Source organism: Schistocerca piceifrons, chromosome 2 (assembly GCF_021461385.2).
Source record: "Schistocerca piceifrons isolate TAMUIC-IGC-003096 chromosome 2, iqSchPice1.1, whole genome shotgun sequence".
Classification (NCBI taxonomy): Eukaryota; Metazoa; Arthropoda; class Insecta; order Orthoptera; family Acrididae; genus Schistocerca; species Schistocerca piceifrons.
The window spans coordinates 831,515,873-831,531,993 of NC_060139.1; the positions used below are offsets into that span (position 1 = coordinate 831,515,873).

At 42.7% G+C, this 16,121-nt stretch overlaps 1 protein-coding gene across 3 annotated transcripts in view; it reads left to right on the top strand.

Annotated features, from left to right (window-relative positions):
* The window catches only part of LOC124774986 (probable poly(ADP-ribose) glycohydrolase 2), a 451,377-nt gene that overhangs the window by 198,189 nt on the left and 237,067 nt on the right, over positions 1-16,121 (top strand). The window lies entirely within an intron of this gene.

Genomic DNA, 16,121 nt, shown 5'->3' on the forward strand with positions numbered 1-16,121 from the left:
CGCACCCGCGCCCGCTCCGTATCCTACCAGCTCTGCCTCACACTGCCCGCTACAGTTCCGCATTTCCGCGCGCTCTGCAATAACCAGTCCAGTCATTGCCCCTCCACCGTGGTCATTATACACTACTGGCCATTAAAATTGCTACACCACGAAGATCACGTGCTACAGACGCGAAATTTAACCGACAGGAAGAAGATGCTGTGATATACAAATGATTAGCTTTTCAGAGCATTCACGCAAGGTTGCCGCCGGTGGCGACACCTACAACGTGCTGACATGAGGGAAGTTTCCAACCGATTTATCATACACAAACAGCAGTTAACCGACGTTTCCTGGTGAAACGTTGTTGTGATGCCTCGTGTAAGGAGGAGAACTGCGTGCCATCACGTTTCCGACTTTGATAAAGGTCGGATTGTAGCCTATCGCGATTGCGGTTTATCTTATAACGACATTGCTGCTGGCGTTGGTCGAGATCCAATGACTGTTAGCAGAATATGGAATCGGTGGGTTCAGAAGGGTAATACGGAACGCCGTGTTGGATCCCAACGGCCTCGTATCACTAGCAGTCGAGATGACAGGCATCTTATCCGCATGGCTGTAACTGATCGTGCAGCCACGTCTCGATCCCTGAGTCAACAGATGGGGACGTTTGCAAGACAACAACCATCTGCACGAACAGTTAGACGACGTTTGCAGCAGCATGGACTATCAGCTCGGAGACCACGGCTGCGGTTACCCATCACGCTGCATCACAGACAGGAGCGCCTGCGATGGTCTACTCAACGATGAATCCAGTTTCTGTTTACAACATCATGATGGTAGCATCCGTGTTTGGCGACATCGAGGTGAACGCACATTGGAAGCGTGTATTCGTCATCGCCGTACTGGCGTATCACCCGGCGTGATGGTATGGGGTGCCATTGGTTACACGTCTCGGTCACCTCTTGTTCGCACTGAACAGTGGACGATACATTTCAGATGTGTTATGACTCGTGGCTCTACCCTTCATTCGATCCCTGCGAAACCCTACATTTGACCAGGATAATGCACTACCGCATGTTGCAGGTCCTGTACGGGCCTTTCTGGGTACAGAAAATGTTCGACTGCTGCCCTGGCCAATACATTCTCCAGATCTCTCACCAATTGGAAACGTCTGGTCAATGGTGGCCGAGCACTGGCTCGTCACAATACGCCAGTCACTACTCTTGATGAACTGTGGTATCGTGTTGAAGCTGCATGGGCAGCTGAACCTGTACACGCTATCCAAGCTCTGTTTGACCCAATGCCCAGGCGTATCAAGGCCGTTATTAGGGCCAGAGGTGGTTGTTCTGGGTACTGATTTCTCAGGATCTATGCACCAAAATTGCGTGAAAATGTAATCACATGTCAGTTCTAGTATAATATATTTGTTCAATGAATACCAGTTTATCATCTGCACTTCTTCTTGGTGTAGCAATTTTAATGGCCAGTGGTGTATGTGACTGTTTTACTGATCAGGTAACACTGTGCTCAAAGACGACTCGCATTGTCCAGGATATGTTTTGTGAGCACGTGGATGAATTGTCGCACCTCCCCTGGCCACCAGCGTCAATATTACTGAGCCTTAGTGGTCAACTTTCCACAGAAGGGTGGTTAAGGTTCATCCACTTCCACTATCTTTGTCTGAACTTACCACTGTTTCGCAGGAAGAATGGTGTAAGACTCCTTGAAAATCATGCAGGACATGTATGTATCGATTCTGAGACAACTGGAAGCTGTTTTGATTGTCAACGGGTTTCCTACACCGTATTAGGCACGGTAATTTGCTGTGTTCCCATATTTTTGTCCAAACGCTGTACACACTGACTAGGTGAATTAATACTGTTGGAATTTAAATTCGTGTGATATGCTTTGAAGAATTGCTTTGTGTGTATAGTTGCATGAATTTTTGTTTCGATATGTTAAGTGTTGTCTGTTGTCCGTCATTATTTACTTGCTCCACAACTGTATTAGCGAGTTAAGATAAATAGATGTTAAACTGTTGACTTCTCCAACAGTTTATTGAACGTAACTTCTTCTACAATACAATAGCTGGCTGTACAATAGACGTAGACGTCCGTCGATCTAGCCGGAGATGTGATTCCTCTCTGTCGGTTGGTACTTCGATCGGCGGTGCAGTACAGCGGCTTCGGTGATATCTTCTCGGAGACTCTGCTAGAGTGGTTGCCATTAGCAGCGGACGAAGACTAGTCTGCCTTCGACCGGCCGGGCCTATATAGTGAGCTGGAGCCAGTAGAAACCCAGCGTAGGAATCCGTGGCCGGATATGTCGCGGCGACCTCTGCAAGGAAAGGTTCCTATTAATCGACTGGAATCTTCGGCGTGTTTACCTGATGTCTTCGCCTGTTTGTCTGATGGTTTGTTTACCTCATAGCATGGCTGTTATGCGGTGCTGCCTGCCATTTAGGGGAACGATAGGCTTCTCTTGAATCCACAATGCAATTCTCCTGTATATCTGCTTCAACAGACATAAAGCTACAATTTTATACATGATCTCCAAAAGGCAGCTGAGTCACGAGGGTCAAACATTCTCCTCTAATAACAGAACAGTTACTGAACATCATTTTTGAGCCTTTCAAGTTTGAGATGTTTTAAAGGTGACACCACCATATCTTATTAGTCTAGCTGTAATTTGATCTTATCTATAATTCTGATTTTTTATTATTTGTCTACGTGTCAAGGTTTTGGGATTCTTGTTCTTCTTCTTGTTCTTCTTGCGTTACGGCCTCTGTAGGACCACGGGTAGCCCCTTCCTGGACTGCATTTCCCTCTTCTTCTCCAAGAACCTCTTCACTCTTCTTCTTCTTCTTCTTCTTCTTCCCTCCCACTCTTCTTCGAGATCTTCAGTTTCCTTTTCTCCTGTCGGCTCCACTGGTGACACTTTAATCTTTTCCTGTATTCTTCTCCGTCATTGATCTCTGGCATATTGGTCGGTGTATATTTGTTCCTCCACAAATTTTCCTTTCCTTCGAACTCGATCCTCAGTTTCAACCTGTCCTTCCGAAGTTCAACAACCCACTTGGTTCCTGTCTTTCCCCTTGTCCTCCCTGTTGTTTCCCACAATCTCTTCGTCATTCTGTCCATACTCATCCTAACTACATGTCCAGCAAACCTTCCCCTTTTGAGTCTGATTTCCCCGGATTTTGGGATTAAAAATACTATTGGATTTTTTACACCCAATACTTGTTATTCCAATCATTTCAAAATCAGTCTATAATAATTCGTGTGTTCCTTAGTAGATTCATTTGTATTCTCCAGTTTCATGAAACGTTTATCATCGAATCTGTCAGCAGTTGCAGCACATATGTTTGGCGACTAGTTTCGAACCTTGCAGGTTCATCTTCAAGCCTGGCCCACTGCGTTTCCAAAAAGCAGTACCTGATTGTCATTGAACAGTGAATACAAAATCGGAATTAAGATGAACAGTTCAAAAGTAACAGAAATTAATTATTTGGATTCATACATACTTCCACTGAAAGTACCTGGTCTTAATAATAAACATCAAAGTGGCAAGTTTGCAGAATGAATGTCACAATCCACACGTGCATCTTACCAAGTCAAAATCAGACTGGTGGTCAACATAGCAAACAGCACCAGGAAACTATCGATGACACTAACGTCGCTTCTCATGTGAAAGCGCACGTCCGCAGCCAATAGCGTGTCGCTTTTTAAATGTGGACGCGTCGAAGCACCTTTATTAATCTTGACTTCAGTGTAGCAAATGACAATAACAAATGTACAGGTATTACACAAATACAGATACTAATGTCGTGCGTAAATGTTACATATTTGAACATAAGACAAGTCTTTCATGTCCAGATGCGATGGGCGCACCGAATTAAAAGAAGGACCATTGCAGGGCCTTTATTATCCAGTCACAATTAACATTAAGTATAATAAAATTACTAAATAAAAAGTCACATTTCTTGCTCCGTTACAGAATTTGCGTCACACTTGCATATGGTTGTCTTCTAAAAGCATACAAACATAAATGGTTTGCATGCATAATATATTTAAAGAGCAATATATATTTTTGGTTTAGATAGTAACTTTCAAATCATTACATTTCGTCATACGCGACCATTTTTGAAATTGTCTCGCTCATTATTCACAGTGTGTATCCGTTCGTGCGAGTCCTGTTGTTCTAAATTACAAAGGAAAGATATTAAAATACGGATACTCAAGCACATAACGTAATTTTAAATAATTTTGCGTTCCTGGTCATACATTCCGCGTGAACAGCCTTTTTCATCTAGCCGCTATGAATTACGGTACCTGTCAGATACAAAACATCGTGATCTGACATAATTTACAAACTAGACATGCTAATCCAATTACAGACGCACGTTAGTGCTCTCCTACGAAAAACTGTTTCACATTCAAATATCATGATTTGACATGGCTTGACATGCATATGTAATTACATATTATTCTCAGCTGATATGATGTCTACTACAAAGCGCTCTCATACGTAACACTGTGCTAGATGCCATACAGCCCGTAGAATTTCCTATTTATTTGCTGTGAGATCATATACACTATTTTGGGGGTATAATGCAGTAATTAAAAATTGGAAAAAGACCATTACATGTGAAAACCTACATATTGTCAACTAAAAAAATAAAAACGTAAGTAAAATTAAAAAATTAAGAAATAGAATTTAAAAAGTCAAGAAATAAAATTCAGAAGTCAGATAGTTGAGTCTGGCCTACGTGTCAGAGCCTATCTGCAGGTCATCTACATACTTTATTTAAAAACTATTTAATCCTAGAGATCGTGCCATACACGCCTTAGCCCCTACAGATGTCCTTACATTGTTGGTTCCCTGTCGACAAAATACTGTAACTGAAAAATTTCTCTGGGTTGGTGAAATCGCACTAGGCATGTATACAAGAAAAAAAAACTGTAGGCTTCTGTACTTGTTCATCTGGTTGGTACATGAAATTAAAGAGCTATTCTCATTCTCCCAGAATTATACTCCTTACTGGCCAATTGTCCGAATAATGCTTTTTCTCGCTACTGATCTTGATTTATTACATGTTGACATAATACTGTTGACAATATGCCATGACATATTTGTCCAACATTAATAACAAGGCAGTGTGCACAAAAAAACATTCCTTTAAGTTCTTTTGTCCTGTCACCCACATTTACGAGAAATATTGCATTCATGATTTGCACGTTACGTCCAATTACCTGCAACAATAAAACGTATTTTATGAAGTCATACATGTTCGCCTTCACTTTTTGTAAGTCATCATCGGTGGCGAGGTTGTTAGACGCTGCTCTACATGTGTACTTGCGATGCTGGTGTTAAAGTAGTTCCTTTTTTTTTTTTTAACCAGAACATGAAGAAAACGTGTGCCCATATTTACAGTGCTGTGCTAGCGAAAATTCGAGACTGTAAACAAAACAGGTTTAAAACCAGCAAAACAAGCACAGTTGTAGAGCAGCACCTACTAACCTTACCACTCATGGTACCTTCCAAAAAGTAAAGACTAAACATGTACGGCATGATAAAATTGAGATCATTCAGTTGCATGTAGACTGACCTAATGTGAAAATTAGCGATTCAGTTATAGAGTCTTTCCATTTCATAATCACTTAATGTAATGTGGAAAAATTATTACTTAAGTTTAACTCATGTTGTACCATTTCAACGCTTAGGGTCATTGCTATTTATGTCTAAGTCTGTCTTTTTCGGTTCCGTTTCTCTGTCGTTATGAGATCACTTTGTTGTCCGTCTGTCTGTCCGTTTGTTAAAACCTGTTTTCTGCCGGAAATGGAAAACGTATCAAGTTGAAATTTATATAAAATACTAAGGTCTGTGTTCCCCTGCCGATGTAAAAAAATTAAGTTCTAATCTAAAGATACGGCTATTTATGTTACACACATTTATACAGCAGTCTCATTCATCAAAATCTATCTATCTATATCCGCATCCCGCTCCAGCTACTGCCGGGTCTGGGTGCTGACGAGTCCTCTCCATTTTGCTCGGTCCTCCCACCACTTTTCTTCCTCCACTTGCTGCCAGGTCACACCTCTCCTTTCAACAGACATTCTCACTCCCATTTTCCACCGTGTTCTTGGGCGCCCTCTAGGTCTTTTCCCATCTATCTTTAGTTCTTCCATAATTTTGGGGAGTCTCTGCCCATGCATCCTCTTAACATGCCCATACCATCTTAATCTCTTTCTTTCAATTTCTTCTCTCATACTTTTTTGTTTGAGGTCCTTTTTAATCTCTACATTCCTTACTCTGTCCATTCTTGTTTTTCCCTTAACTGCTCTGAGAAATTTCATTTCCCCTGCTTGCACCCTGCTCCAGTCCCTTTCTGTCATTGTCCATGTTTCTCCACCATAGGTGACAATAGGGATGTAATAATTCTTATACATAAGGAGTTTTGCACTTTCTGAAACTTCATTATTCCAAATCAGATGTTTTATTGTTTGGTAGAAATTGCCTCCCTTCTGTAACCTCCTATTAATTTCGTTAGTTATTCTTCCATCCCTAGATATTTCACTCCCTAAATAAGTGAAACTTTCTACCACTTTGAGGGGTTCTCCTTTCAAGGTAATATTTCCGTTGATTCCTTTCTCCCTTCCAAATACCATTACTTCACTCTTATCTTTATTTATTTTTAATCCATACCTTGTCATTATTTCCTTCCACGCATCAAGCTGTAACTGTACATCTACCTCTTTATCACCCCATATTACCATATCATCTGCAAAAAATCTGTTGATGAATAATCTATGTATGTTACTGCGTAAAGTCAAGAGCCGGTATGCCACTTGGGAACGATAGAGAAGAGATGGCTGTGAGAAGACGTCAGCCAATCGCACGCTGACTGAACCCTCTCCAGGATGACAACGCCACAGCAGCGGCCTCTATGTGAAGAGGACATAAGCGCCGCAACCGACTGGCGACGCCCAGCTTCAAGACTAGTGACTTGGATAGAAGCGTCAAAGTTCGTTATTTCGCTTCTACACTCTATGTAGCAACGACTCGTGATTGTTTATTCTGAAGAATAATGCTTATTTCGTATGTCAGCCCTTTGCTTGCGACACTTCTGTGTAATCTTCAATGTTAAGTACTGCCTTTTTCCTTTGTGTAATAAAACTCATTAATACGATGTGTCTGATTTCATTGTCTATCGAACCGAGTACGAAGGATTTCTAGGCACCCCATATATGACGAGAAGACTGTACGTAATAATATACATAGTTGAGTTTGTACGGAATCCTCAGACCGCGAACCCTGCTCACACTGGTCCGATTTTTCATAAAGAAATCATATTGGTGGCAGTCCCAATAAAAGGACAAAATACCACAAGTCTCTCAAGAGACAAACAGTTTGAAAAATAAGAGTATGATGATCTGTGTTCTACGTTAAGCAAAGCACCATGAGAGCTTTCATCGACAACTGAGCAAATAGGATAAGGTTCACGTTGCTCATATATTTTTTCCAACAAAGCCAACAGAGCTTGTGTTCTGTGATGTTTATTCATCACAGTTAACACTGAAGAATGTCTAATATTACGCGTCATGGGTTTGGAACAGTTGTTGAAAACTGACGACTATAAAAGACAGGGTTTGCTGCTCAAGAGATTCGACCGGTGCCACAACAAACAAAACACCGTGATCAACGTGAGTACAACACTGCGTCATCTAGTCCATCTAAAGGAAACAGCTGGGGATATTCGTGCCTTCAGAGCAAAAGTAATATGAATAAACATTTCTTACATCACGTTTTAGTTTCCTCTATGGAGCAGGGATATGAAAGAATAGCGAATAAACTTGCCTTGAGCACATAGTCTCTCAAGTCACGTAGTTTAAATTTCTGGGCATAACATTGCAAAGCGATATGAAATGGAACGAGCATTGTGGTAGGGAAGGCGAACGATCGATTTCGGTTTATTGGGAAAATTCTAGGAACTTGGGACTCATCTGTTAAGGACGGACGGTCGGTGTGGCCGAGAGGTTCTAGGCGCTTCAGTCTAGAACAGCGCGACCGCTATGGTCGCAGGTTCGAATCCTGCCTCGGGCATGGATGTTTGTGATGTCCTTAGGTTAGTTAGGTTTAAGTAGTTCTAAGTTCTAGGGGACTGATGACCTCAAATGTTAAGTCCCATAGTGCTCAGAGCCATTTGAACCTTTTTTTTTTTTTTTTTTTTTTTTTTTTTTTTTTTTTTTTTTTTTTTTTTTTTTTTTTTAAGGACGCCTCTATAGGACATTAGTGCGACCTGATCTTGAGTATTGTTGGAGTGTCTGGGGTACGTACGATGTCGAATTGAATTAAAGGAAGACATCGAAGCAATTCAGAAGTGGACTGCTATATTTGTTACTGGTGGGTTTTAACACCAAGTAAGTGTTACGGACATGCTTCAGAAACTCAAATGGGAATCCCTGGAGGAAAGGTGACACTCTTTTCGAGGAGCCCTATTGCGAAAATTTAGAGAACTGGCATTTCTAGCTGACTGTTGAATGATGCTACTGCCTCCAGCACACATCGCGCTTAGGACCACGAAAATTAGCGCACAGTCGGAGGCATGTAGATTGTATTGTATGTTAACCGGAGGCCTAAAAACGACGGAGAGGCTCCGTCCCCGCCGCAGTGGTCAACCACCCCAAAACGACTACCGCAGTCCACTTCACCCCTCCGCTGCCCCACACCGAACCAATCTTTCAGGGTTACTGTGCGGTTCGCCCCCCCCCCCCCCCTCCCCCAGGGAACGTCTCACACCAGACGAGTGAAACCCCTTTGTTTGTGTGGTAGAGTAATGGTGGTGTACGCTTACGTAGATAACTTGTTCGTGCAGCAATCGCCGACATAGTGTAGCTGAGGCGGAATAAGGGGAATCAGCCCACATTCGCCGAGGCTGATGGAAAACCGCCTAAAAACCATCCACAGACTGGGCGGCTCACCGGACCTCGACACAAGTCCGCCGGGCGGATTTGTGCAGGGGACCAGGCACTCCTTCCCAATCCGGAAAGCCGTGCGTTAGAAGGCACAGCCAACTGGGCGGGCCAGGCATATAGATAGCCGTTTTTCCCTCGCTCTATTTGCGAGTGGAACAGGAAAGGAAATGACTAGTAGTGGTACGGGATACCCTCCGTCACGTGGCTTGCTGTGGACTGCGGACTATCTATGTAGATGTAGAAGTACAGGGTTATTACAAATGATTGAAGCGATTTCACAGCTCTACAATAACTTTATTATTTGAGATATTTTCACAATGCTTTGCACACAAATACAAAAACTCAAAAAGGTTTTTTAGGCATTCACAAATGTTCGATATGTGCCCCTTTAGTGATTCAGCAGACATCAAGCCGATAATCAAGTTCCTCCCACACTCGGCGCAGCATGTCCCCATCAATGAGTTCAAAAGCATCGTTGATGCGAGCTCGCAGTTCTGGCACGTTTCTTGGTAGAGGAGGTTTAAACACAGAATCTTTCACATAACCCCACAGAAAGAAATGGCATGGGGTTAAGTCGGGAGAGCGTGGAGGCCATGACATGAATTGCTGATCATGATCTCCACCACGACCGATCCATCGGTTTTCCAATCTCCTGTCTAAGAAATGCCGAACATCATGATGGAAGTGCGGTGGAGCACCATCCTGTTGAAAGATGAAGTCGGCGCTGTCGGTCTCCAGTTGTGGCATGAGCCAATTTTCCAGCATGTCCAGATACACGTGTCCTGTAGCGTTTTTTCGCAGAAGAAAAAGAGGTCGTAAACTTTAAACCGTGAGATTGCACAAAACACATTAACTTTTGGTGAATTGCGAATTTGCTGCACGAATGCGTGAGGATTCTCTACCGCCCAGATTAGCACATTGTGTCTGTTCACTTCACCATTAAGAAAAAAATGTTGATTCATCACTGAAAACGAGTTTCGCACTGAACGCATCCTCTTTCATGAGCTGTTGCAACCACGCCGAAAATTCAAAGCGTTTGACTTTGTCATCGGGTGTCAGGGCTTGTAGCAATTGTAAACGGTAAGGCTTCTACTTTAGCCTTTTCCGTAAGATTTTCCAAACCGTCGGCTGTGGTACGTTTAGCTCCCTGCTTGCTTTATTCGTCGACTTCCGCGGGCTACGGGTGAAACTTGCCCGCACGCGTTCAACCGTTTCTTCGCTCACTGCAGGCCGACCCGTTGATTTCCCCTTACAGAGGCATCCAGAAGCTTTAAACTGCGCATACCATCGCCGAATGGAGTTAGCAGTTGGTGGATCTTTGTTGAACTTCGTCCTGAAGTGTCGTTGCACTGTTATGACTGACTGATGTGAGTGCATTTCAAGCACGATATACGCTTTCTCGGCTCCTGTCGCCATTTTGTCTCACTGCGCTCTCGAGCGCTCTGGCGGCAGAAACCTGAAGTGCGGCTTCAGCCGAACAAAACTTTATGAGTTTTTCTACGTATCTGTAGTATGTCGTGACCATATGTCAATGAATGGAGCTACAGTGAATTTATGTAATCGCTTCAATCATTTGTAATAGCCCTGTATTTCTAGAATGTGCCATTGTCCTTCCGGGAGCACAGTTCGTTTGGGTTGGTGATTATGCACTACTTTATTATTTGATTGCAACTGTTTAAAACTTTGAGGCAAGTACGCTTTTCTCACGAATTATCCAAATTTAAACCGAAAAAAAACAGAAAGACAATTTCTTCCTACTTTATACTGGAAAGAAAATTCTTCTTCTAACGTACGAAAGAAATGCTACGACGTTCTCGACAACTTGGGGATAAGCTTCTGATCGCAAATAATTGGAGTGGTGTTCTCATTTAATTTATCGTAGTTCTCAGTAATACATTTTTTTTTCAAGATGTAATCTTGTGGGAGTTCTGTGGCTGTCTCAAAAGAAATAAAGGAGACGGGTGAGAAGTAAAAAGGAAAGGAACTCGAGAAAACGTACAAATTAGCTTTCGTGCCCAGTGAATCATATTTCCTTATTTCAGCTCTGATTTACGGTCGCTCTGCATAATGCAGCAGACATTGCCCACTTGTTGCTGTGCTCGTCGCAGAGCAGCATTACAGACTCCACTGGCAGACTTCATTACAATATTTCGCATGCCGCTCATGTGGCCGCCGAGGAGAGGGAAAAGAATGGCGAAGAGGCAGGAAAGAGCGTGCTTCCGCTGTGCTTTGTTCGTGAAACTTACATATCACATTTGATGAAGGTGATTTGAAATTTCAAGCTACTGTACACTCAAACATAAACTAAAACACATAAACAAGTTTGTTTGTGAGGCCATCCTCCGCAGCAAGCATATAAATACTTGTTTTGTAAATGAAACTGCCTTTTCCTGCTGCTGGTTACTTTATTTATCCCATATGCATTTCGCCTTCTCCTGTTCTAAGGCATCTTCGGTGGGATCTATAACGATAGTTTTGGTAGTTTTAGATTATTAAACAGTTCACTTTTCGATTTTTTTTGTAAAAAAGTAATTATTTACGATTTGCTTATCTGCGTTTCCTCACATCTGGTCTGGAGGTCGCACTACCACTTTTATCACTGCCATATAATCACATCTTTGTGTTCTCGCCTTCCACACACTGTTCACCTTCTTTATCACTCTTTTTGGTGGCGGACTATTGTTCTTTTGTCACTCGATACAACTATTTGGTCGTACACTGTTTTTCACAACGTAAATATTGTACAGTGTGTGGAAGGCGGGAACACAAAGATGTGATTATATGGCAGTGACAAAAGTGATAGTGGGACCTCCAGACCAGATGTGTGGAAATGCAGACCAGCAAATCGTAAGTAACTACTTTTTACAAAAAAAAATCTCGAAGTGAACTTTTTAATAATCTAAAACTAACAAAACTGTATCGTTATAGATTCCACTGATGATGCCTTAGAACAGGAGAAGGCGAAACGTGTTTGGGATAAATTAAGTAACTACCAGCAGGAAAAGGCAGTTTTATTTGCAAAACAAGTATTTAAAACACATTAACTTTCTGTATGATTCAGAAGGAGCTTACAACGAAAAAAAGTGTATTATATTCTTCTTTGATAGAATAATTTTAAGTTGTGTTTAGTGGGAGAATTTTTTTGCAGTTGTGTATTTTTAGACGTTTGTTTTTTTCTGAATTATGCACGATATTAACGACAAATTTTATGAGTCAGTAAATATATTTTGATATTATTGTTCATGTTCCTAATTTCTTCAACATTTTTCTACCTTATTCAAGAGTAAGTGCTCTACATGTACGATTTTAACTAAATATTTTATTTGGATTTGCCTCAAAATATTATTACAAATGAAAAACGCAGATTACACTAACTCACATTTTAATCAACACAATCATCAAACACACGCATAATTTAACTTGCTGAAAGTTGTGGTGCTAGGTGATTTATGTGAGAAGCATGCTCGGGATGCTCTCACTATACAAAAAATGGTTCAAATGGCTCTGAGCACTATGGGACTTAACATCTCAGGTCATCAGTCCCCTAGAACTTAGAACTACTTAAACCTAACTAACCTAAGGACATCACACACATCCATGCCCGAGGCAGGATTCGAACCTGCGACCGTAGCAGCCCCGTGGTTCCGGACTGCAGCGCTAGAACAGCACGGCCACCGCGGCCGGCTCTCACTATACGGTTTGAATACGTGTGCTGATATCTCGAAGAATTTATCAGAACTATCAAAATGGTTCAAATGGCTCTGAGCACTATGCGACTTAATTTCTGAGGTCATCATTCGCCTAGAACTTAGAACTAATTTAACCTAAGGACATCACACACATCCATGCCCGAGGCAGGATTCGAACCTGCGACCGTAGCGGTCGCTCGGTTTCAGACTGTAGCGCCTAGAACCGCACGGCCACTCCGGCCGGCCTGAGAACTATCGTCACACTACTAAAGACTGCACATGATTTTTACATTTTCCCTTTTTGAATGTGCAAATAACGGAATTTTGGTGTGACTGTTTTAGACTAAGAGACGCCAAATCTTGGTACAAATTTCATTCTTACTGGTCAATGCTTTCACGGCGGTGCAATGCATACTATATACGTACTCCACAGCGCACCCATATGTTCATATTCTTAGGTTCCTTTTTATTATACGCAACGAATTGGTAGCACAGCATAATTATTACTTGAAATCCGATACTGTTTAGCTTTCACAGAGCTTTGCAGTCTCAGTTTGCGCGCTATAAAGAGATTCGACAGTAATGCAGTCGTATGCATTTTCATACCCAACTCCTGGTGTCACGTGCTGTTTAAGTGACTCGTCACACAAAAGCGGGAGATGATAGAACAAGTGAACTCACTATTCCGCCGTGGTTTACCCAAGTAACTATTATCTTGTGATGTTGGATTACTTCAGTGTAATATAGCATTTCATTGCCCATTGAGTAAAAAATAATAATAATAATAATTGCGGGGTTGTATTAATCGCTGCGCTGTAGGATTATATGACTGTCATGGCAACAGTATTTCGTACAGACTGATTTGTGAGCATTCTTTTTGTTATAATGTACATCTGTACTACTACACGATCCACTCACATTAATGTCGTCACACACTACGTTCGATGTCAGCGTGCAATGACCAGTCTGATGGCAGGTGGCAGCACTAGCAATGGAGGGTATATAGGGCGCGGAGCGGGGCTGACCCGGGGGGGGGGGGGGGGGGGGGGGAGAGCGGCGGTGGAGTGGCGCAGAACATTGCAGTCATTGTCGTAATCTGGAAACGGAGCGATTTACCTGAGGTCCAAAAGGGCGTGACCATTGGCTTTCGGGCCAAGGGTAGAAAAATTCCGAAACCGCTAAGTTTGTAAAGCGTTCGCGTGCCGCCATGGTTAAAGTATACCGTGCACTTCAAAATGGCGCTATCCATAACCGGCGCCATGGTGGACCATGGGCTATAGATGACGGCGATGGACGACGGTTGCGGAGATGTATACGGGCGAGTGGACTTCCAACAGTTGAGTAACTGACCGCCCATATGAACCAAGGGGCTGTCAACAGTGTCTCCACAACGACCATCGAGCAAACATTGCTGCGTACGGGTATCCGCAACAGGCGCCTGATTCATGTACCCATGCTGTTTATCATCGATGAAGGATGGATTTTGTGCACCAATACCGTAACTCGACGTCCACTAAGTGGCCTTTACAGATGAATCACGTTTTACGCTCCATCGGCGTGAAAGTCTGCAAGCAAACGTCCTGCAATAATAGTTGGAATAGTCCAGGCCGGAGAAGGGAGCATTATGGTCTGAGGAATGTTTTTACGGCATTCCCTGGATGATCTTGTCTTTCTGGAAGGCACCGTTTAGATACTACATTCGTGCGAAACATGTTTGCTAGGTAATTTTGCAACGGGGTGGATGCTTACGTCGGACTGGCTACTGCATTTGACGCCTATCCTACGTCTATCTCACCTGGTTCGAGCCCCATTCACGTGTTTGTGAATGTTGGATGTGGCGTGGAGTGTTGGAGGTGGTATGGATGTAGTTGTTGGTCGTCCATAACATACCAGACGGTGCTGAGAGCAATATACTTTGCACGCTCGGTTGCTCGTGTACTCGTTGACGGATTATCTTCAACATGATGCAGTACGGCCTCTTCCAATTCGGGTGTGCAGCGTCACCTTGGAGCACCATTGTCACGCTTACTGACTGTGAAGGTAGCCCTTTCTCGAAGCCGTTGCGTAATTGTGGCAAAAAGGGTATGCGATGGAGTTAGACGTTGTGCGTACCGATCTTGATAAAGCTTCGCCATACAGAAAGATCAGGTGCACTCTCCAAGCGTGCCCTCAACCATGTTTCTCTAACACTCAGAAGCAGGTGAATGAGGCTCGGCCAAGGTTAGAGAGGTAGGATACATGTCAAATGCCATCATCCAATTCAACGTAAGCAACCCCCCCCCCCCCCCCTCCCACCGCCACCACCACTACCACCACGACTACCCTGTTAAAAATCTGTCTAGCAAACATGTTTCTAACTCCTGTAGCAGGGAAACGGAAATGGATTCCCATTCAAAAAAATTATGTACTCACTCCCCTCTATAAGCTCTCAAGTTTGTAACGGGAGTTTCCAAACACCCTGTATAATTATACACAAAAATTGTTTACACAACAATGTGCCTTTTTATTTTTAGGGCTAACTTGCAAACCAACCTTTTCGCAAATTAAAAATATGCGAGATATTGTCACTGAAGCTACCATCCTTACAGATCCAGCAGTTGAAGAGATCTCCTTCATACGCCGCATACCAGTGGTCTCAACCGATTCAGCCATTCATTTTAAGCGACTTAAATTTCCAACGAGGTTTCATTTGCAGTAACAATAAACAAATCTCAAAAAAAAGTTCAGAAAGGGGGGCGAGGGGGAAGAAGATGGAGAGAGAGTGGGGAGAAGGAGATGGACAGGGAGAAACGGGGAGGAGGTGATGAACAGAGATAAGAGAAGGAGGAGATGAGGATTTACAGCACATCCACTTCTGATACACACGTATTCAACAGTTGAGAAGCACTGTCGGATTCGGTAGTAGAGTACATTTTAAATTATACTTCTTTAATTAGTCAGATGTATGTGAAAGCACGTAGGGTGTAAAGAGATTCACATAGCACGCAGCCTGAGTAAATCTTGTGTACACCATACAAGTAAGGCAGCTAGGTTCAGTTCATCATATAGCAGTTCAAGAATTGACTGAGCAACGGGCGCCGAAACAAGAACTTCTACATTTGACAGCCACTGTCTGCAACGTATTCTTCACTTCCATTTGTTAATGAATGGCCGTGTGAACAGCTCGATGTTTATAAGTCATAGGGTCTTAAAAACGTGTAATACAAGCTTAATAAAGGGAGTATTGTAGTAGTTTACCTTACGAAAAATTCGAATTTACACTCTCTTTGAAATACTGGGTTCAAATTGTATGTCAGACATCTAGTTTTGGGTTTTCGTAGTTTCTCTAAATCGCTTGAGGTAAATTCCGTTGACTTTGAAAAGAAAACAGCCCGCAGCCTTCCTCAGTCTCGACCAACCTAACATTCTGCTCAGCCTCAGTGTTCTCATCATAGACAAGACTGTAACTCCTATTCTTCCTTCCTGAATTTATTGA